The sequence below is a fragment of the Manis pentadactyla genome, chromosome 13, assembly GCF_030020395.1.
Source record: "Manis pentadactyla isolate mManPen7 chromosome 13, mManPen7.hap1, whole genome shotgun sequence".
Lineage (NCBI taxonomy): Eukaryota > Metazoa > Chordata > Mammalia > Pholidota > Manidae > Manis > Manis pentadactyla.
The window spans coordinates 99,605,003-99,630,195 of record NC_080031.1 but is presented as its reverse complement, the minus strand read 5'-3'; the positions used below and the strand labels follow the sequence as shown (position 1 = coordinate 99,630,195).

At 40.5% G+C, this 25,193-nt stretch overlaps 1 protein-coding gene across 1 annotated transcript in view; it reads right to left on the bottom strand.

Moving 5' to 3' along the window:
• The window catches only part of CTNNA1 (catenin alpha 1), a 218,260-nt gene extending 193,612 nt beyond the window's left edge, over nucleotides 1-24,648 (bottom strand). The window contains exon 1 of the mRNA XM_036897096.2: nucleotides 24,515-24,648. The gene's annotated coding sequence lies outside the window, so the exon portion shown is untranslated. The remainder of the gene's footprint in view (nucleotides 1-24,514) is intronic.
• Between the last annotated feature and the right edge of the window lie 545 nt (nucleotides 24,649-25,193).

Below are 25,193 nucleotides of genomic sequence, written 5' to 3'. Positions count from 1 at the left end.
TTACAACTCAGAGATCTGGCAGATAGCACTTAATCGAGTGTTTAAACTTAGCACCACCACCAGTGGGGAAAACTACCCCTGCAATGGCCTGAGAAATTGTCATTACCTTTGCAGTACAGTTGAACAATGCAGGAGTTATTACGGGTGCCAAACTCTCACACAGTTGAAAATTCACATATGACTTTCTACTCCCCAAAACTTAACTACAAAGAGCCTACTGTTAAGAAGCCTTACCAAAGAACATTTAACACTGAAAGCTTTTCCTTTAAGATTGGAAACAAGATGCCCACTCTCCCCACTTGTATTCAACATAGTTCTAGAGGTCCCAGCCACAGCAATCAGACAGCACAAAGAAATAAAACGCATATAGATTGGTAAAGAAGAAGTTAAACTGTTTGCAGATGACATGATATTGTACATTAAAAAACCTAAAGAATCCACTCCAAAACTACTAGATCTATTATCTGAATTCAGCAAAGTTGCAGGATACAAAATTAATACACAGAAATCTGTTGCATTCCTATACACTAACAATGAACTAACAGAAAGAGAAATCAGGAAAATAATTCCATTCACAATTGCATCAAAAAGAATAAAATACCTAGGAATAAAGCTAACCAAGGAAGTGAAAGACCTATATTCTGAAAACTACAAGACACTCATGAGGGAAATTAAAGAAGATACCAATAAATGCAAACACATCCCATGCTCATGGATAGGAAGAATTAATATTGTCAAAATGGCCATTCTGTCTAAAGCAATCTACAGATTCAATGCAATTCCTATCAAAAAACCAACACCATTCTTCAATGAACTAGAGCAAATAGTTCTAAAATTCATATGGAACCACAAAAGACCCCAAATAGCCAAAGCTATCCTGAGAAGGAAGACTAAGGCAGGGGGGATTACACTCCCCAACTTCAAGCTCTACTACAAAGCCACAGTTATCAAGACAATTTGGTACTGGCACAAGAACAGAACAATACACCAATGGAACAGAAAAGAGAGCCCAGATATAAACCCAACCATATACGGTCAATTAATATATGATAAAGGAGCTATGGACACACAATGGGGAAATGACAGCCTCTTCAATAACTGGTGTTGGGAAAACTGGACAGCTACACACAAGAAAATGAAACTGGATTATTGTTTAACCCATATACAAAAGCAAACTCAAAATGGATCAAAGACCTGAATGTAAGTCATGAAACCATAAAACTCTTAGAAGAAAACATAGGCAAAAATCTCCTGAATATAAACATGAGCTACTGTTTCCTGAATGTACCTCCTCAGGCAAGGGAAACAAATCAAAAATGAACAAATGGGACTACATCATGCTAAAAAGCTTCAGTACAGCAAAGGACACCATCAGCAGAACAAAAAGGCATCCTACAGCATGGGAGAATATATTTGAAAATGACATATCCAACAAGGGTTAACATCCAAAATATATAAAGAACTCACACGTCTCAATATCCAAAAGGCCAATAAACCTATTAAAAAGTGGGTGGAGAATATGAACAGACACTTCTCCAAAAAAGAAATTCAGATGGCCAACAGGCATATGAAAAATGTTCCACATAGCTAATTATCAGGGAAATGCAAATTAAAACCACAATGAGATATCACCTCACACCAGTCAGGATGGCCAACATCGAAAACACTAGGAATAACAAATGCTGGCAAGGATGCAGAGAAAGGGGAACCCTCCTACACTACTGGTGGGAATGTAAACTAGTTTGAACCATTGTGGAAAGCAATATGGAGGTTCCTCAAAAAACTAAAAATAGAAATACCATTTGACCCAGGAATTCTACTCCTACAAATTTACCCAAAGAAAACAACTTCTCAGATTCAAAAGGACATATGCACCCCTATATTTATTGCAGCACTATTTACAATAGCCAAGATATGGAAGCAACTTAAGTGTCCATCAGTAGATGAATGGATAAAGACTATGTGGTACATATGCACAATGGAATATTATTCAGCCGTAAGAAAGAAACAAATCTTAACATTTGCAACAACATGGAAGGAGCTAGAGGATATTATGCTCAGTGAAATAAGTCAGGCAGAGAAAGACAAATACCAAATGATTTCCTTCATTTGTGGAGTATAACAACAAAGCAAAACTGAAGGAACAAAACAGCAGCAGACTCACAGACTCTAAGTAAAGAGACTAGCAGTTACCAAAGGGGAGGGGTAGGGAGGGAGAAAGGGATTGACGGGTATCATGATTAGTGCATATGGTGTGTATGGGGTCATGGAGAAGACAGTGTGGCACAGAGAAGTAGGGACTGTGGCATCTTGTTACACTGGTGGGCGGTGACTATAGTGGGGTTATGGGGGGGTACTCGATAATAAGGGTGAATGTAGTAACCACATTGTTTTTCTTGCGAAACCTTCATTGGAGTGTATATCAATGGTATCTTAACAAAAAAAAAAAGAATAGTTAACAGATATTTTGTTATATGTTCTATGCTATTCTCACCATAAAGTAAGCTAGAGAAAAGAATGTTTTAAACTGATGCAAATCTCCAAAACATTTTCCAATATATTTATTGAAACATAATCCACTATAAGAGGACCCATGCAGTTCAAACCCATGTTGTTCGAGGGTCAGCTGTATTGTCAAAAGTGGAATTGATCAGACAAATCCAAACCACAGAATGTCTACAAAACTGGCGTCAACTCCTCAAATGCATCAATGTCATCAGGGGAGAAAAAAAAAGACCAGAAATCAAAACTAAAGAGATATAACAACTAAATGCAGTATGTGATCTTTTATTGATTCCTGGAGTTCAAAAAAACTGTAAGAGACATCACTGGGACAACTGGCAGACTTTAGTATGAATATGTAATGTACATGAGATCAGTACTTCTGGGAATCTTGTTAAAAGGCAAATTCTGATTCAATAGGCCTAGAATAGGATATAAGAGTCTGCATTTCTCAGAAGTTCCCAGAGAGAGCTGACAGTGGTTCTTGGGCCATTCTTTAAAAGAAATTACATAACATTACTATAGTAAAATTTCTTAAGTGATATGGTAGTAATGTAAGGACAACGTCCTTACTCTTAGGAGTTAACATGCTGTAGAACTTCAGGGTAAAGTACTCTAGTATTTGCAGTTTACCTTCAAATTCCTCAGAGAAAAAGTTTATAGAGAAACTGAGCAAATTTGAAATACATTAACCATTGGTGAATATAGGTGAACTGATAAATCAAATACCTGTATTACTCTTTCAACTTTTCTATATGTTTGAAGATTTTCAAAAAAAAAAAAGTTGAGGGAAAATGCTCAGAGTCTAGACAGGAAAACAGTTACAATACAACACGAAATATAAGTCACAGTGCCCTGTCAGTGCACAAGAGGAGCACACAAGTCCCCAGCTGGCCAGGGAGTCCTCACTGAAGTTCTGACGTACTGGGCATTGGAGGCACATGTTGTGCAAAAGGACGGTGGCATCAGAGAACTTTGGCACCTTCCAAAATACAGTGTGGGTGAAAAAATAGAAGATAGTGAAATGGCAGAAGACAAGGTTGAAAGAATAAGCAAAAAAATTAAAAAGGCATCAAAGGTTTGGACTTAATCTTTCCTAACTTAATACTTTGGACCCATTCTATTCTTACTGTTTAATCTTACGTGAGAAATCGTGAAACCCCATCCACCTCAGCCCCCAAAAGAAGACAAAGGAGCAAACCCCACCACTTACAGCTGCCACAGTGAAGTCCAAAAGCGGCCTGCTAAGGGCCTTCCCAGCCAAGGCAACATTTCTCCTAAGGACTTCACACAACTACAGAGTAGAATTCCTCAAATTCCACAAACCCCAAACTAAGCATTTTCCTCCCAATCTGTTCCCCTGTGACATTCCCCACCTCCACTGACCAGGTTCCCTAGGAGAGACCCCCCCCTTTACCCGCACACTCTTCCCTCCCCTTCCTCTGCACCTCAGTAAATATCTCACTCCACTAACCCTTCCCATTCTCAGGGCTCTGGCCTAGGTCCTGGTTTAGAGTATCTAAGAGTCTTCTCATCCAATCCACCTCCAGAGAGCCCCCAGTTATCAGTCAGAGTCAACTTCCTCTGAAAAAAGTTGGGATGACATCCCCACGAGACAGGATGCCTGGGGAAGTAGAAACGCTGCAAACAAACCTGACCTTCACGGACCTGTCAGCCTCACCACCTGCCTCCACTCCACGGGACTTCTCCAGTGTGCGCCCCTGTCCAGACCTTTACACAAGCCTCCCTCTGCCCAAAGCACCCTTCCAGACTTCCCCATTTTCCTTCAAGCCTCATATAATTGTCCTCTGCTTCCACAGAAAGAGTTGTGCCCTTTTCTGGGATCCCCTCAGTCCTTTACAGGCGCCTCTGCTGCGGCACTTGCCACACGACACAGTGTCACGGTGTTTCTGTCTCCAATGAAACTGAGGGCTCTTTTGCACACGGGAACTTTCATCTAATAATATTCTACAAATGACTAACTGAATGGCTCCACTGTTTTAGGTTTCATCTAGCAACACTGACACAGAAGGAAGTAAAAAATGTCTGTTTCTTGTCACAGATTAGCAAAAATGGGTATAGACTGCTAATTCTTGCCTAACGGTTATTACTAAGGCTACTACTCCCTTTAGTCTGTGAACTTCTTGAGGTGAACGAAGGTGACTAACACATTCTTAACATCTCCCCCACAGCACCTACTTTGAAAAGCACACTTTCAACAAATGTATTTAACTGAACCCTTCCCACTGAAAGTGAGATAAAGCAAACTAAACACTGCCTTAGACCCTGACTCAATAAAGATACCTAGAAAACATCACATCATCACTGGTCTTAATGACCCCCCAAAGCTTAAATTTCTCTCAACTGTTGCCATCTTCCATTCTCTTGGGGTTTTTTTCCCCTCCTAACATGGGATCAAGCTCATATTTTACTTAGCCACTTCTCTACAAAATGAGAGGTTTCTAAAGATACATTTCAAAGTCAGTCCAGAGCTTTTCCGAGAAAATGATGACCCAGGTCCAAGGAATCAAGAAAATGGTAAGAGATGATTATACGAAACCTTTACCAAGTTAGATATCCAGGAATAGAAAACCCCCATGAACACTGCCTTATTAGTAACTAACTTACCCTTTCAGCTTCTGTTCGTCTTCACACTATCATTTTTCCCAACCCTTGATTAAGAGTCTGGATTAATATTGAAGTATTTAACATAATGAAATATTCAACATATGAGAGAACAGTAACAATGCATCTTTGCTTGGAAAGAAAGCATGTATCAGAGTTGCACAGGGCAAGTGGACTATCAGCAAAGGCTCCTATCCTTCATGTCACTTCAAATAGGCCACACTGAATGCATTTTCTGAGTTATGACAGCACTTTCAGTTTCAAGAACAGTATGCAGTCTAACCTGGTTAATAAACCAGTACAGGACTATGTAACCTGATAATTAACCAGGCTTCCAGCTCACATCTTCAATTCATAATGTCAAATACTTACAAAATAAACTACAGCAACATTTTCAAATACAATTAATGATCCAGTTATTTATAACAATATTTAATGATGCAATCTCAGAACAAGAATATGAGGGAAATCTATAGCTCACTATAATGAAAAGTAAAGCCAAAACTAAGGAATCCAGAAAAAAACTAGCTTTTATATTAGCAATTAAGGAAAATGACCAAGTTATTTAACACTAAGATTAAATTACTCATTACAAAATTTTAATGCAAATGATAATTTTTTTCTCTGTAAAGCCCCTGAGGTCTTTTAAAGAAAATTCTCACAGTTGAAAATTGTAACTTCCACAATTTAACTCCCTCTCTTAATACAATGGGAACATGGAACAGATAACAAGAAATTTTAAAAATCAAATCACACTACTCATACTTGTTCCCAATGATCAAATCTTTGTTACAATAATTTACACTAGCCCTCAAAGTTGTCTTTTGACTTATATTTACCTTATATGCACTACTCCAAGCTTGCAGCCAGTGAAAAAGCACAAATTAAATCGCAATCAAGAAATACAGCTGACAGATGACAGTCCATCAACAACTAAATAGAAATGCATGTTAATTTCAAGCTCCATTAGAAATGGGGTAGGGGGTGCATGCTTGCATATGGAAAGGAACAAGTTTAATAGTTATGAGAAAACTAAATAATGAACATTAGAGGCCCCAAAAGAGAAAGAGCAATGGTGAAGTTTTACTTTAAAGCATGGTTATTTCTGACACTTTGAATTTTCAGTAGTGAATAAATCTAGTACAGTGCTTTTGCAAGTGAGCAAACAGCATGAGACAGGACAAGTCAAGCCAGACTGTACACTTCCCTACGCTGTTTGGCCCATTCAACCCATGAGAGGCTGAACAGACCACACCACACATCCCACAAGCAACACCCTCAAGGTCTGGAAGCAAGCACACTGGCACCTGCACTAGTTTCAGGAATTGTTGCTCTGTGTGGACTCTTCCAGATGCCTGATGTGTTTAACTTTTTTTATTGAGAAAACAAGATACTAAATAAGACTTAAATCTCCAACATGTGCAGTATAACCAAAATTCCTTAAAAACTTCTAAGGATGTGACTTCATAGTCAGTGGAAAAAATGATTTGGGCCAGTAAAGCAGAAAAGAACTGATCTCACGTTTTTCACATTTATCTCTACACAGAAGATCAAACTAGCAAAAAAGTGTTTCTTAATTTATTTTTTACCTATTTTTTCACTTTTTTATATAATCAAATTCACTGCAGTGTGCTATTTTACGAGTTTCAACAAATTCAAACAGTCACGTAACCACCTCCATAATCAAGATATAGAAAAGTTAAATGGATTTTTTTACTTTCACAATAGCATATACATATAACTAAACCACAAAATATAAATGTACAAAACATTAGCTTCAAGACCTAATTTGGCATCAACTTAACACAAAGCTATAGTAATCAAAGGTGTGGTACCAGCATACGGACAGACGTACAGGCAAACAACAGAATAGAGACCCCAGAAACAAACCTTCACATGAATGGTCACATGATTTTCAACAAGTGTGTGAAAACCATCCAATGAGGAAAGGACAATCTTTTCAACAAATGGTGGTGAGAAAACTGGACATCCACATGTAAAAGAATAAAGATGGATCCTAACTCATATCATATGCAAAAATTAACTCAAACTGGATCAAAAACCCAAATGTGAGAGCTAAAACTAAAACTCTTAACAGAACAGAGGAAAAGAAAACAGCATAATTTCACAACACTGGATGTGGCAGAGACTTCTTCCATATGACACCAAAGGCACAGGTAATAAAAACAGCTAAAGTGGACTTCAGAAAAATAAAAACTGGTGTGTATCAAAGGATATATGATCAACAGAGTAAAAAGGCAACCCACAGATTGGAAGGAAATATTTATAAATCACCTATGTGATAAGAGATTAATATTCAGAATATACAGAGAACTTCCACATTTTAGCTACTGTGAATTATGCTGCTATGAACATGCATGTACAGGATTTCTTCGAGACCCTTCTTTCAGTTCTTTTGGATATATATCCAGAAGTGGAATTGCTGGATTATACGGTACATCTGTTTTCAATCTTTTTTAATTTTTAAAACTCAACAACTCAATGACATGCAAAGAACTTGAATAGACATTTCTCCAGAGATACACAAATGGCCAGTAAACACATAATAAGATACTCAACATCATAATCTCTGATGATTAAAATGACAATCAAAACTACAAAGAGATACACCACTGTCACAGTCATTGGGTGGGCTACTAACAAAAAAAAAACAGAAAATAACAAGGGTTGGTAGGAATATGGAGAAATTAGAACCTTTGTGTACTACTGGTATATAAAACAGTACAGCCACTGTGGAAAACAGTATGGCAGTTCCTCAAAAAATTAAAAATAAATTTATCATATAATCCAGGAACTCCACTTCTCAGATGTTATCCTAAAGAAATAATCAAGGATAATCAAAGAGATTCAACTACAAACTAAAGCAGCTCTGGAAGCAAACTAAGTATCCAACAGAGGACTAATTGAAGAAGCTAGATAATGGAATAGGAAGAATATCATGAACATTCTATGAAAGCATTGTTTAACTAATCATAGTTCATCAACTGTAAAACATACATAGTTCGTATTTTAAAGTCCCTGAAGTCTAGATTTGTCTTACATTGGATGACATTTCCTAGTTTATTTAGCAGTGTTTCTTTTTTCTTAGTGGTACATAAAAGTAAGTCTTACACTAATAGGGAAAATGTCCAAATTATTAGTGGACAAAGATTACAGATACAGAAGTTATATATAACCAATACACATGGCTAGAAAAATGATTAGAAGGCATATACCAAAATGCTAACTTTGTTTATCTCTAGGTGACAGGAGTTGTATTTTTTTTTAAACTTTAATAAACTGGATGTAAAGCCATGCCTCCACCCCTGTATCAAGTTGGCACAATCCCATATACAACTTATTGACTGTAAGTAACTCAGTATTTACTGAACAGTATATGCTACGGGTTTACAAATGAGTCAGGTATCACAGGCGACAAAAGATAACAGTAGAGAGGGAGCCAAGATGGCGGCATGAGTAGAGCAGTGGAAATCTCCTCCCAAAACCACATACATTTTTGAAAATACAGCAAAGACAACTCTTCCTAAAAGAGAGACCAGAAGACACAGGAAAACATCCAGACCACATCCACACCTGCAAGAATCCAGCACCTCGCGAAGGGGGTAAGATACAAACGCCAGCCAGGTGGGACCCGAGCGCCCCACACCCCAGCTCCAGGCGGAAGGAGAGGAGTCGGAGCGGGGAGGGAGAGGGAGCCCAGGACTGCTAAATAGCCAGCCCTAGCCATCCACACCAGAGCGCAGACACAGGGCATGCGTGGGGTGCTGGATACTAGGGAAACAGGTCAGTAAGACCTGTGAGCAGGTCCCTGCAGCCGGCGCCCCGGGAACAAAGGAAAGCGAGTGCATTTTGGAAGTCTTAAAGGGACAGGGACCCCACCGCCAGACGGAAGCGTCCTGGGACACTTAGTCTAGCAGCAGGGAACTCTGGGCACCCTAAACCCCTGGATAGCAGGGCAGCTCAGAGGTCCCTCACGGAGATAAACAGCCTCCCGGCCGTTCCCCTTCCAACACAGCTCCGCCATATTGGAGTAGCGGCCCAAGGCAGGCCATGCCCACAGCTACAGCGGAGATAAACCCCATAGCAGCCGGGCAAGAATTAGAAGCCCCACCTGCGCGCAGCTGCCCAGCACAAGGCACTAGAGGTCGCTGTTCTCCCAGGAGAGGAGGGCCACAAACCAACAAGGAGGGAAGTTACTCGTGCCAGCTCTGCAAACTATCTCTATTGCCATGAAAAGGCAAAATCTGAAGCAAAGATTAGAGAGACAACACCTGAGAAGGAGACAGACCTAACCAGTCTTCCTGAAAAAGAATTCAAAATAGAAATCATAAACATGCTGACAGAGATGCAGAGAAATATACAAGAGCTAAGGGATGAAGTCCAGAAGGAGATAACAGACATCCAGAAGGAGATTACAGAAGTCAAACAAACTCTGGAAGGATTTATAAGCAGAATGGATAGGATGCAAGAGGCCACTGATGGAACAGAAACCAGAGAACAGGAACGCATAGAAGCTGACATAGAGAGAGATAAAAGGATGTCCAGGAATGAAACAATATTAAGACAACTGTGTGACCAATCCAAAAGGAACAATATCCGTATTATATATATATATCTATAGGGGTACCAGAAGAAGAAAAGAGAGAAAAAGGGATAGAAAGTGTCTTTGAAGGAATAATTGCTGAAAACTTCCCCAAACTGGGGAAAGAAATAATCAAACAGACCACAGAAATACACAGAACTCCCAACAGAAAGGAGCCAAGGAGGACAACACCAAGACACATAATAATTAAAATGGCAAAGATCAAGGACAAGGACAGAGTTTTAAAGGCAGCTAGAGAGAAAAAGGTCACCTATAAAGGAAAACCCATCAGGCTATCATCAGACTTCTCAACAGAAACCTTACAGGCCAGAAGAGAATGGCATGATATATTTAATGCAATGAAACAGAAGGGCCTTGAACCAAGGATACTGTATCCAGCACGACTATCATTCAAATATGAAGGAGGGATTAAACAATTCCCAGACAAGCAAAAGTTGAGGGAATTTGCCTACCACAAACGACCTCTACAGGGTATTCTAGAGGGACTATTCTAGAAGGGAGCACTCCTAAGACTAAACAGATGTCACCAGAGAAAATAAAATCACACCAAAGAAAGCAGACCAACCAAATACTAACTAAAGGCAAAAAATAAAATCAACTACCCAATAAAAGCAGTTAAAGGAAACACAGAAGAGCACAGAATAAAACAACCAACATATAAAGAATGGAGGAGGAGGAATAAGAAGGGAGAAGAAAAGAATCTCCAGACAGTGTATATAACAGCTCAATAAGCAAGCTAAGTTAGGCAGTAAGATACTAAAGAAGCTAACCTTGAACCTTTGGTAACCACGAATCTAAAGCCTGCAATGGCAATCAGTACCTATCTTTCAATAGTCACCCTAAATGTAAATGAACTGAATGCACCAATCAAAAGACACAGAATAACAGAATGGATAAAAAAGCAAGACCCATCTATATGCTGCTTACAAGAAACTCACCTCAAACCCAAAGACATGCACAGACTAAAAGTCAAGGGATGGAAAAACATATTTCAGGCAAACAACACAGAGAAGAAAGCAGGGGATGCAGTACTAGTATCAGACAAAACAGACTTCAAAACAAAGAAAGTAACAAGAGATAAAGAAGGACATTACATAATGATAAAGGGCTCAGTCCAACAAGAGGATATAACCATTCTAAATATATATGCACCCAACACAGGAGGACCAGCATATGTGAAACAAATACTAACAGAACTAAAGGTGGAAATAGAATGCAATGCATTCATTTTAGGAGACTTCAACACGCCACTCACCCCAAAGGACAGATCCACTGGACAGGAAATAAGTAAGGACACGGAGGCACTGAAGAACACACTAGAACAGATGGACCTAATAGACATCTATAGAACTCTACATCCAAAAGCAACAGGATATACATTCTTCAAGTGCACATGGAACATTCTCCAGAATAGACCACATACTAGCTCAAAAAGAGCCTCAGTAAATTCCAAACGATTGAAATTCTACCAATCAACTTTTCAGACCACAAAGGTATAAAACTAGAAATAAATTCCACAAAGAAAACAAAAAGGCTCACAAACACATGGAGGCTTAACAACATGCTCCTAAAAAATCAATGGATCAACGAACAAATTAAAATAGAGATCAAGGAATATACGGAAACAAATGACAACAACAACACAAAGCCCCAACTTCTGTGGGACGCAGCGAAAGCAGTCTTAAGAGGAAAGCATATAGCGATCCAGGCACACTTAAAGAAGGAAGAACAATCCCAAATGAATAGTCTAACATCACAATTATCGAAACTGGAAAAAGAAGAACAAATGAGGCCTAAAGTCAGCAGAAGGTGGGACATAATAAAGATCAGAGAAGAAATAAACAAAATTGAGAAGAATAAACCAATAGAAAAAAATCAATGAAACCAAGAGCTGGTTCTTTGAGAAAATAAACAAAATAGATAAGCCTCTAGCCAGACTTATTAAGAGGAAAAGAGAATCACCACACATCAACAGAATCAGAAATGAGAATGGAAAAATCACGACAGACTCCACAGAAATACAAAGAATTATTAAAGACTACTATGAAAACTTATATGCTAACAAGCTGGAAAACCTAGAAGAAATGGACAACTTCCTAGAAAATACAACCTTCCAAGACTGACCAAGGAAGAAACACACAGGTTAAACAAACCAATTACGAGCAAAGAAATTGAAACGGTAATCAAAAAACTACCCAAGAACAAAACCCCCGGATCAGACAGATTTACCTCGGGATTTTATCAGACATACAAAGAAGACATAATACCCATTATTCTCCTTAAAGTTTTCCAAAAAACAGAAGAGGAGGGAATACTCCCAAACTCATTCTATGAAGCCAACATCACCCTAATACCAAAACCAGGCAAAGACCCCACCAAAACAGAAAACTACAGACCAATATCCCTGATGAACATAGATGCAAAAATACTCAACAAAATATTAGCAAACCGAATTCAAAAATACATCAAAAGGATCATACACCATGACCAAGTGGGATTCATCCCAGGGATGCAAGGATGGTACAACATTCGAAAATCCATCAACATCCTCCACCACATCAACAAAAAGAAGGATAAAAACCACATGATCATCTCCATAGATGCTGAAAAAGCATTTGACAAAATTCAACATCCATTCATGATAAAAACTCTCAGCAAAATGTGTATAGAGGGCAAGTACCTCAACATAATAAAGGCCATCTATGATAAACCCACAGCCAACATCATACTGAACAGCGAGAAGCTGAAAGCTTTTCCCCTGAGATTGGAAACAACTCAGGGATGCCCACTCTCCCCACTGTTATTTAACGTGGTACTGGAGGTCCTAGCCATGGCAATTAGACAAAACAAAGAAATACAAGGAATCCAGACTGGTAAAGAAGAAGTTAAAACTGTCACTATTTGCAGATGACATGATATTGTACATAAAAAACCCTAAAGACTCCACTCCAAAACTACTAGAACTGATATCGGAACACAGCAAAGTTGCTGGATACAAAATTAACACACAGAAATCTGTGGCTTTCCTATACACTAACAATGAACCAACAGAAAGAGAAATCAGAAAAACAACTCCATTCACAATTGCATCAAAAAGAATAAAATACCTAGGAATAAACCTAACCAAGGAATTGAAAGACCTATACCCTGAAAACTATAAGACACTCTTAAGAGAAATTAAAGAGGTCACTAACAAATGGAAACTCATCCCATGCTCCTGGCTAGGAAGAATTACTATCATCAAAATGGCCATCCTGTCCAAAGCAATATACAGATTCGATGCAATCCCTATCAAATTACCAGCAGCATTCTTCAATGAACTGGAACAAATAGTTCAAAAATTCATATGGAAACACCAAAGACGCTGAATAGCTAAAGGAATCCTGAGAAGGAAGAATAAAGTGGGGGGGATCTCACTCCCCAACTTCAAGCTCTATTACAAAGCCAAAGAAATCAAGACAATTTGGTACTGGTACAAGAACAGAGCCACAGACCGGTGGAACAGATTAGAGACTCCAGACATTAACCCAAACATATATGGACAATTAATATTTGATAAAGGAGCCATGGACATACAATGGGGAAATGACAGTCTCTTCAACAGATGGTGCTGGCAAAACTGGACCGCTACATGTAAGAGAATGAAACTGGATCGCTGTCTAACCCCATACACAAAAGTAAATTCGAAATGGATCAAAGACCTGAATGTAAGTCGTGAAACCATAAAACTCTTAGAAAAAAACATAAGCAAAAATCTCTTACACATAAACATGAGTGACCTCTTCTTGAACATATCTCCCCAGGCAAGGAAAACAAAAGCAAAAATGAACAAGTGGGACTATATTAAGCTGAAAATCTTCTGTAGAGCAAAAGACACCATCAACAGAACAAAAAGGTACCCTACAGTATGGGAGAATATATTTGTAAATGACAGATCCAATAAAGGGTTGACATCCAAAATATATAAAGAGCTCACCCACCTCAACAAACAAAAAACAAATAATCCAATTAAAAAATGGGCAGAGGAACTGAACAGACAGTTCTCCAAAAAAGAAATTCAGATGGCCAACAGACACATGAAAAGATGCTCCACATCACTAGTTATCAGAGAAATGCAAATTAAAACCACAATGAGGTATCACCTCACACCAGTAAGGATCACCACCATCCAAAAGACAAACAACAACAAGTGTTGGTGAGGTTGTGGAGAAAGGGGAACCCTCCTACACTGCTGGTGGGAATGTAAATTAGTTCAACCATTGTGGAAAGCAGTATGGAGGTTCCTCAAAATGATCAAAATAGACTTACCATTTGACCCAGGAATTCCACTCCTAGGAATTTACCCTAAGAATGCAGCACTCTGGTTTGAAAAAGACAGATGCACCCCTATGTTTATTGCAGCACTATTTACAATAGCCAAGAATTGGAAGCAACCTAAGTGTCCATCAGTATATGACTGGATAAAGAAGAAGAGGTACATATACACAATGGAATATTATTCAGCCAAAAGAAGAAAACAAATCCTACCATTTGCAACAGCATGGATGGAGCTAGAGGGTATTATGCTCAGTGAAATAAGCCAAGTGGAGAAAGACAAATACCAAATGATTTTACTCATCTGTGGAGCATAAGAACAAAGGAAAAACTGAAGGAACAAAACAGCAGCAGAATCACAGAACCCAAGAATGGACCAACAGATACCAAAGGGAAAGGGACTGGGGAGGACGGGTGGGTAGGGAGGGATAAGGGGGGAGAAGAAAGGGAGTATTATGATTAGCATGCATAATGTGGGGGGTGGGAGACAGGGGAGGGCTGTGCAACACATAGAAGACAAGTAGTGATACTACAACATTTTGCTATGCTGATGGACAGTGACCTTTACAGGGTTTGTGGGGGGGATTTGGTGTAGGGGAGAGCCTAGTAAACAATATTCTTCATGTAATTGTAGATTAATGATAAAAAAAAAAGAGAAAGAAAAGGGGGATTACTCCCTGATAGGATAAAACTAACTGTAAAACAACGATTAATGCATGCTTTACATATCCTTAATTTTGATCTTTTAAAGGGTGTCAGATGACCAGCTATGAAAGTACATTTTTCTGATAATATTCCTTTCTCTTAAAAAAAAAAAAAAAGCAGTTCCTGTATGGTGATCTCCAATAGGTTCTTCACAATGGTATAAAGGGCATATCAAATTATGGGCAAAGGGTTTGTTTGTGTTCATACAGAGGATCAAAGCCTAATTTGGCTACCCAGAAAACGAATTAAGATACAATATGAAGAAGAACTTCCAACATCAACATCCTCTGGAAGAGTCATTCCAGAAGATGATAATCAAAAAACTTCAACAAAGATCCTGGCGCTGTTGCAGTCGTAGCTGCATTCATCCCACCGGTTCCTGACTTGCCACTGGAATGAAGAAGGAGATATCTAAGCTGGCCTGTGCATACAGGAAAACAACAAATTTGACTGGATCTATACTGTCAGAACTCAACCGAGAATTGGAAGAAGTACAAGTTGCAGTGCTCCAAAATCATGCAACTATAGACTATCTACTGTTAAAAGAACATATGGGATGTGAACAGTTCCCAGGAATGTGTTGTTTTAATTTGTCTGCTTTTTCTCAAACTATTCAAATTCAGCTAGACAATATCCATCATATCATTGATAAGTTTTCACAAATGCCTAGGGTGCCTAACTGGTTTTCTTGGTTTCACTGGATATGGCTGGTAATTGTAGGTCTGCTTTTGTTATGTAGCTGTATTCCTATTCTGTTAATGTGTGTACGCAATTTAATTAGTAGTTTGTTAAAACCTATACATGCTTATGTTACTCTACAAGAAGATATGTCAAAGAAATAATCAATCTTCCCATGTTTTCTTCTGTCTGCTACTTCTATAGCTTTTCTTCTTCCTTCTTAATTACAACCCTTTAGTAGAACTCGTGCCTCATAACGAAAATTACCGAATATCATAATTCTTCCAGGTGGTAAAGATACCTCAAGACAAATGCTGGGCATAGAAGCCACAGGGCATAAATCTGCAAAGAAGTAAAAAGCTAACCTTTTCAAAGAATATTGCCTCTCTCTCACTTACCAACTTTACATTTCCCTGTATGGCCCCAGAAGATGACTGGCTAGCCAGAGACGGGTAAGATTCCTCAAGGGAGGAACAAGACAGGCACAGTCGCAGGAGCGCCATCAGGTGAGAAACTGGGGATCAACAGAGGTGAAGCTTAGAACCTCACCCCCCACTGTTTTGAGAGAAATCTTCTGCATCCGTGGATGTTTTGTTGCCCTTGTCTAGCTTGGATTAATACTTAGGCTATAGGCACAGACCTGATCATCTACATTTGCCCTCTTACAGCACTAAATTATGTTTTCTACCTTTATCTTGCATCTACCTACCACTTCAGCATTTTATTAAAATAATAATAATAATAAGGGAGAAAGTGGGATTCACATATAAATCAAGTATAAAAATCAAACGAATAATCATATCTGACTTATTTGTTTATAGTTCATGATGCGTGATCAAAACTGAAAGTTTCTGTGATATGACTGCCCTTGCACTGTTCACCATGTAAGAAGTTATTCACTAAATAAGAACTTGTTCACCATGTAAGAACTTGTTCATTATGCTTCAGAAGATTGGAGACTGTTGAGAATTAGACTTGCGGTTGATTAATGATTGTGCATTGAGTCCTCTATACAGAATTTTATTGTTGTTAACAACCATTTGATCAATAAATATGAGAGATGCCCTCTCAAAAAAAAAAAAAAAAAGATAACAGTAGAATGTAATTAATTGCCTTGAGGAGCTCTGCATCCAGCAAAAGAACTTAACAGTCTAAAAGGGTAAGGAAGGTAAATCAGCAACCTAATGCTATTTAAATACTGAACTAGTAGTTCACTGGTTTTACTAATAAGATAACCCACTTAATATGGATAAAAATACAACCTATCCAGCACTCCATAATTGAAAGAATTAGCATTTTATCACATTATAAGTTAAAAGAAATATCTATCCTTTATAAAGTACCTTACTCATTACACAGATGACAAAGTTTAAACTCTAGACTTTTAAGATTAAAAACTCCTAAAAGCTTATCATAATGCATCAGATAATAGACATATAATCAATGACAAATTAACAATACCAGGAAACACCCCACTGCATAACTCCTGATTGTTTCTTAAGACCTTTTATGAATTACACTTTTAAAAAATTCTTTCCCAAAGTTTTTCCTTTTCACCCTGTGTTCACTGTGATGGAAGGTAAAGTGGTTACAACAGTAACTTAGTTCCTGCCCTCAAGGTATCCACAGTTCAGCTGAAGGAAAGAAAAAACATGGGAAAAACTCCATGACATTAGATTTGGCAATGTTTCCTTAGATATGAGACCAAAACCACATGCAACAAAATAAAAAACAGATAAACTGAACTTGATCAAAATTTTAAAATCTGTGCATCAAAGGACATTTTCAGCAGGGTGAAAAGACACTCCATAAATTGGGAGAAAATACTTGTAAATCATATATATGATAATGGGGATTAATATCCAGGACATATCTAACAACAAAAAGACAAGCCCTAGTAAAATGGGCAAAGGATTTCTTCAAAGGAAATACACAAATGGCCAAAACTCACATGAAAAAGAAAAGATACTCAACATTACTAATCATTAGAGAAATGCAAATCAAAACCACAATGAAGTATCACCTCACATCCATGATGGTAGCTCTTATAAAAACAAACAATAACAACAAAAAAACAAAATTAGCAAGTATTGGTGAGAATGTGGAGAAATTAGAACCCTTAATCATTGCTGGTAAGAATGTAAAATAGCACAGCTATTGTGGACAACAGTATAGCAATTCCTTGAAAATGTAAGAAAAGGGTTACCCTATAACCCAGACATTTTGGGTTATATACCCAAGAGAACTGAAAGCAGGGACACAAACACTTATTTGTACACCCATGCTCATAGCAGCATTAGTCACAATTGCCAAAAAGTGGAAGCAACCCAACGGTCTAGCAACAGACGAATGGGTAACAGAATTATTATTCAGTCTTAACAAGGAATTCTGACACATGCTACAAAATGGAGAACCTTGAAGACATTATGCTAAGTAAAAAAGCCAGTCACAAAAGAACAAATATGTATTATTCTATATATAAAGGTACCTACAGTAGTCAAATTCAAAGAGACAAAGTACAATGGTGGTTGCCAGGCAGCTGGGAGGTGGGGAAATGGGAGAGTTACTGTTTAATGGATATGGAGTTTCAGTTCGGAAAAATTTTTGAAGTTCTAGATCTGGATGGTGATGATGGCTGTACAACAACGTGACTGTATTTACTGCCACTGAAGTACAGACATAAAATGGTTAAAGTAGTAAACTGCTATGTTCCTTTTAGAAAAAAAAAAAAAACAGGAGAGTGAATATGTGTCATAATCAGGTACAAATTTTAGAATTTCAGATGAAGATCACTTTAAGCAAATGATGACCAATGTCTCAATGGAAAAAGCATATTAATCAGCCTTCAGAGATGGAGAACATTTGTATCAGAGAAAGAAAGGGCATTCCAGTGCAAATGCCTGGTAGATGCAGAGAACATGTAGCAACAATTTACAGCAGAAAATAAGGCTGAAAGAGTTAATTTAGGGCCAGAACTTAGAAGGCCTTGAATGCCAACTTAAGAGTCTGACTGTGGGTAAAATTGTAATATTTCCAGAATATCTTGCCTGGCTTTAGTACATCTGTGTATCAATAGACGTTCAGAGGTGGAAAGAAATACGGCTTTAGTGCACTTGCACCTTTCCTCAGGGGTGGAGAAGTTCATCTTCATATCAATGGGTAATTACCTGGGCAACAGAGGGCTTATCTGTACCTGAGAGGTGCAGGGGAGGGCCAGTGGTTGCTGCTTGAGCAGAGAAGAAAGACGGCCTGAGACTGCAGTTTGGGAGCAATAAACGGATTTTGGACTTTACTTCTCCCTTTTACTGATTTCGGTTTTTAGAGGTATTTTTGCCCCTGGATTTCCATTACACTGACCAATGCAACAATGAGATAGGACTAAATTTCTCAAATGAAAGTACTGCTTTTATGTAAAAAAAAAGGGGGTAGTGGGAGGCTAAGAAGAAATTCAACTAACTCTGGCAAACACTTACTGAGCCATAATATTTCCAATGTTGAAATTAAAACTTTAAAAATCAGAAGATTAAAAAAGCAAAAGAAGGGCGTAGAGGAGCAGGCAGTGACTCCAAAGGGACAAAAAGAGATTCATGGAATACTGGAAATTATCTGTTTCTTGGTGTGAAGGGTGAACTGGGGTGGTGTTCATGCAATTCATTAAGCAGGTACTCTTATGATTTGAGCACTTTCATACACTTTGTTATATTGTAATTTTGTTATCCTTTAATTTTTGAAAGTTATATCAAGAATAAAGACCTTAAAAAAATAGACCCCACTTCTAAGAAACCCCCAGCTGGGAGGAAGTCACCCACAAAAATATTTTACAAACAGTATGAAAGGTACAATAGAATACGTACAGGTGCCCAAGAAGCTCTGAGATCTGAGAGAAAACCCAGAGGCAGTGACATCTAGGCTGGGTTTTAAAGAATAAATGACTTAGTTGGATGAAAAAAAGAAGGGTACTCCAGACAAAAGAAAAAATTATTAAGAAGGCACCAAAGCAAACAATAGAACAATTTATCTAGAGAACTACAAGGAGTTTGGGCAGCTTAAAGATAAAAAGGTGTAGAGTGAAAGCAGAGAAAATGGAAAAAAGGCATTTATGTAAAATGAAGACTGGATGGAGAGGATTTCATCCCTAATTAGGTATCAGTAGAAAGAAGAATGCAATGGAGATGATTCTCAATTTGCTCAAAACTGGAATATGGTAATCAAGGACTTTATAATCTGTTGCCCAGTTTGTCATACTTCCACCCACAAGCCAGACTCCCAACAGAAAAGGCTCTTTCTGCCTTCATACAACAAGCATATGATTTGCCCTCCAGGCCAGGAACCCTGCCAAAGGCTAAGGCTATCAGTCCCTGCCTTCAAAGAGCTCACAGGCTCACTTTCTAGCAGAATAGGCAAACAGGGACATTAATAATAAGGCACCATACAATAGAGTACCCCACCTGGTGAAGAAAGATTGGCTACCAAAAAGGAAGTGCTAACTTGAGTCTTGAGATACAACTAAGAATTCAACATGAAAGTGATGGAATAAAAATTTGGGGTGGGGGGGGAAGAGCAGGGTGCATCACTGAGGAAACAAGTTATCAAAGCCTAGGCCCCTATAACCAGTACATATTTAAGTCCTGTCTCATTTATCTGAAAGAATAGCTCCCTTCATCCCACCACCTTCACTTGCAACACCTCCTAGCTCAACTCCCTACTTCCACTTGTACACAAGGTATACAAGCCTTGGAAGCACTAGCAAGAGTGATGGTAAAAAGGAAATCAGATCGTGAAACTCCCTACAGTAGCTTCTTACAGCTCTTAGAATAAAACCCAAACATGTGACCCAGCATTCCCTGGCCATCTCTTGTGAGGCCTGATCCCCACCCCAAAAGTATTCAAGCTACGGACGTCTTCTTTTAGGTCTCTGCAACATAGAGTTCTTTGCTGTCTCAGGGCCCTTACAAAAAACCATGGAACCTTCTGTCCAGATCTTCACCATCACAAACACTACCTCCCTCAAACAGGTCCATCAGTCATATCTCACACTATTACTTTCCCAAAGAAATTACAGGACCCTGCCAGTTAACTGTTAATCATCACATCTGGTTAGGTCTCCAGAAAAGAAAGCAACTCATTTGGGGCATGTTAAGTTTGAGAAGTACCCTCTTCCCCCGACCCCCGCCCCAGGACACCCAAGCAGCTCTCTGGTGCACAGATGAGTGTGATCATGAGGCATCTGCACTCAAAACGGAAGCTTGGACTTCAGCAAACAAGTCTGATGACAGGGAGGCTGAACAGAGACGTGATTCTTCATTTGGTGGGAGAGGGGATCCCTGGGATCTAAGGAATTAGGACGGATGAGAGTTACTGATGGGAGTGAGAATGATGCCATGTCAGTGGTGTGAAGGGCTGAGATATGGTGCACAGTATCTTGGGCTGGGTGAGTTTAAAAAAGAAAGACAAAACTGAGAACCAAGAGCCAAAGGTATAAGGAAACCAGGAGAGAATTATAACACAATTCCACAAACTCCTTTGTCCTTTTATGCTACCTCCCTTTACAAAACCCTACACGTTTCATCCAGTTCAAACGCCACCATCTTTTGGGAGCCTTTCTGGACTTACTCAAACTTACTTGCCTCCTCTCCATGCATCCACAATTTTCTTTTACCCTTAGTATTATGTAAGGTTTGACCCACACAGAAGTTTCTCATCAGTACTGTTGTGGCACTTATTAAAGTCTGCCTTTTGTACAAAACCTAGGTGTGTATCTACCTTATTACATTGTGAGCTCTTATGGACAGACACCATAACTTTTTTCTTTTATTAAGGTATCACTGGCCTAAAGCAATCTACAGATTCAATGCAATCCTTATCAAAATACCAATGGTATTCTTCAATGAACTAGAACAAATAGTTCCAAAATTCATATGGAACCACAAAAGACCCTAAATAGCCAAGGCAATAATGAGACGGAAGAATAAGGCTGGAGGAATTACACTCCCCGACTTCAAGCTCTACCACAAAGTCACAGTATCAAGATAATTTGGTACTGGTACAAGAACAGACCCATAGATCAATGGAACAGAATAGAGAGCCCAGGTATAAACCCACACATATACGGCCAATTAATTTACAATAAAGGAGCCATGGATATACAATGGGGAAATGACAGCCTCTTTCTTCAACTGGTGTTGGCAAAACTGGACAGCTACATGTAAAAGAATGAAACTGGATTACTGTCTAAATTCATACACAAAAGTAAACTCAAAATGGATCAAAGACCTGAATGTAAGTCATGAAACCATAAAACTCTTAGAAGAAAACATAGGCAAAAATCTCTTAAATATAAACATGAGCAACTTTTTCCTGAAGACATCTCCTTAGGCAAGGGAAACAAAAGCAAAAATGAACAAATGGGACTAGATCAAACTAAAAGGCTTCTGCACAGCAGAGGACACCATCAGCAGAACAAAAAGGCATCCTACAGCATGGGAGAATATATTCAAAAACAACATATCCGACAACCAACACCCCAAAAGCAAATAACCTGATTAAAAAATGGGCAGAGGATATGAACAGACACTTCTCCAAAGAAATTCAGATGGCCAACAGGCACATGAAAAGATGATCCACATCGTTAGTTATCAGGGAAATGCAAATTAAAACCACAATGAGATATCACTTCACACCAGTTAGGATGGCCAACATAGAAAAGACAAGCAACAACAAATGCTGGGGAAGATGTGGAGAAAGGGGAACCCTCCTGCACTGCTGGTGGGAATGTAAATTAGTTCAACCATTCTGGAAAGCAATATGGAGGTTCCTCAAAAAACTCAAAATAGAAATACTATTTGACCCAGGAACTCCACTCCTAGGAATTTACCCAAAGGAAACAAGATCCCAGATTCAAAAAGACATATGCACCCCTATGTTTATCGCAGCACTATTTACAATAGCCAAGATATGGAAGCCACCTAAGTGGATAAAGAAAAGTGGTACATAATATACACAATGGAATATTAGTCAGTAGTAAGAAGAAAGCAAATCCTACCATTTGCAACAACATGGATGGAGCTAGAGGGTATTATGTTCAGTGAAATAAACCAGGCGGAGAAAGACAAGTACCAAATGATTTCCTTCATTTGTGGAGTATAACAACGAAGCAAAACTAAAGGAACAAAACAGCAGCAGAGTCACAGACTCCAAGAAGGGACTAACAGTTACCAAAGGGAAAGGGGATGGGGAGGCTGGGTGGGAGGCAGGGAGAAGAGGATTGAGGGGTATCTTGATTCGTACACATGGTCATGGTGTGTGGTGGGGGGCGGTCATGGGGAAAACAGTGTAGCACAGAGAAGACAAGTATTGACTCCATGGCATCTTACTACACTGATGGACAATGACTTCAATGGGGTATGGGTGGTACTTGATAATATAGGTGAATATAGTAACCACAATGTTTTTCATGTTTAACCTTCTTAAGAGTGTAAATCAATACCTTAATAAAAATACAGTATCACTGATAGACACTCTTACAGTGATTTCACATACACGACACAGTGGTCCAACATTCTCCCATATTATCAAGTCCTCAGCCCCCAATGCGGTCACGGTCTATCAGGTGTAGTAGGATGTTAGAGAGGCAGTAATTGTATTCTCCGTCTGTGCTTCGTCCCCATAGCCTACCTATATTATGACTGCGAACTGTAGTGTCCCTTAAACCCCTTCTCCCTCCCCAACCCCTCCCCCTCGGTAATCACTAGTCCTTGTGTCTATGAGTCTGCTATTTTGCTCCTTCTGTTTTGCTTTGTTTTAATTACTCCACAAATGAGTGGAATGATTTGGAAAGACCATATCTTAATAATCTGTGAGCCCTTGAGAAAGTGGAAACTACTTTTTTGCTTAATAAATTCAAGAAGGGTAAATAACTGAACAGAGGCTTTGGATAACCTCTCCATTTGTTCCTCCTGTAAAACAAAATAACATCTTAATTAATTTGATTCACAAATTCACACCTCTCAAAGTAACAGATACTTGTATAATCTTTATCTTAACAATCATTGCTTAACAAAAAAATACCCTCTAATCGAAGTGCCTACCCTGTTCCAACAATATGTCACCATTTCCTTCAACATAAAAGAAGTGCCCTTAATTTAGTTGGAGACTTAAAATATCTTTCTTCTCAACTGCTGTAAATTCTGTACAAAACAAACACCAAAAAATGTTCAGAAAGACGCAGCAGGACTTAAGAAGGGTGTCAATCCTGGATTCGAGCCAACTGCCGCCTGCATTATTGGGAAGCCATTCCTGCCAAGCGGAGGTTAGGCATTCACTCAACATTTTTTCCAGCAAGTGCTACTTCACACTCATGCTCGCTCCTTTAAAAGTCAGTAAGAAAGACTTTAATGCCACTCGTGAAAACTAGGGAGTAACACGAGTCAAGCGCGTCTAACTACCAGGACCAGAAGTCTGACTAAGCACACCACAAAGGTTACTCGGTACACGCCTCAAGTGCACACGGGCGTGGCGCACCTTCCCGACGAGGGAAAGGGGCGCTCCGCCTTGCACGTTCGCTCGGCCGGGAGTGCGGGGCCGCGAGGTCAGCGAACGTCCCGACCGCCAGACCGCGAAGTTTCGGGGGCGGGAGGAGGGCGCGCCCGCGGAAACCACAAGCCGCAATCACTTCGCCGGGAAACCAGTCCCCGACCTCCCCGCGCCGGGCCGACGCGCACACTCTTCGCCGCAAGGAAGGCGGCCGAGGGGCGCAGCGCGGGCCGGCCGCGCGCCCGGAGCCCACTTGGACAAAGTTTAGAAACCAGGAGAAACTTTGCCGAGAGGAAGCGCCGCGGTGCGCGCGGCCCGCCGCTCGCTCCCCGCCCGCCGCCCCGGCCCCTCAACTTCCCGAGCGCCAGGAAGCGCCGGCCTGCCCCGCCCGGCCAGGGCCCAGGCCGGGCCCCGCAAGGGAAGCGGGTCGGGCGCCGATTCCGGGCGGGTGGCAGGGGAGGCCGCGCCCGGCCGGCCCGCCTGAGGAGCCCCCCTTGGCTGGGCTAGGCGGCCCGCGCCCGCGCGGAGGGTTACCTGCGGCTGGCAGGGCGAGCGCAGGACCAGAGCCGACTCCCGAGGCCGACGGCTGCCGCTTTGTCTCCGTCCAGCCCCGCTCCAAGGAGGAAATGGGCCGCCCGGCGCCCCCGCCCCTCGCCCGCGGCCCGGCCCCGCCCTCCGGAGCGCTGTTCCGCGCGCCTCCCGCCGCTGCCCGGCCTCGCCGGCCCTGACTTCGGGGACAAGACCTCAGCGGAGAGAGCCCGGGGACGCCAGGCCAAGACCCCCAAATACACCTCCTACTCTCCGCCTTTGGCCCCAGAGTTAGTTTACCCCACACCCCTAGCGGGCGCTCAGGCCGGGTAACGCGCCCCCTCAACGCCGGAGGAAGGAGGAGCGGTGCCTCCTGGAACAGCCGGCGAGCGGGGGCGGGCAGGTGAGTCACCGCTCGGGCGCACAGGTGAGGTTCCGGGTGTTGCCCGCGCGGGCCGCACCCCGCGGCCGGTGCCGCGGAGGCTGGGCTAGGCGACGCGGAGGCCTGGGTGCGAACCTCTGAGATGGGCCACAGGTGTTCCCGAGTAACAGGCGTCCAGGAAAGGACCCCACCCTGCCCCTCTGGTGTCCCAAAGGAGAAACAGGTCTCTCGCAACCTGAGGCAGAGCGGAACTAGAATCCGACCCCAGGGACCTCACAATGCGCGTGAAAGCCCTCCCGAGAA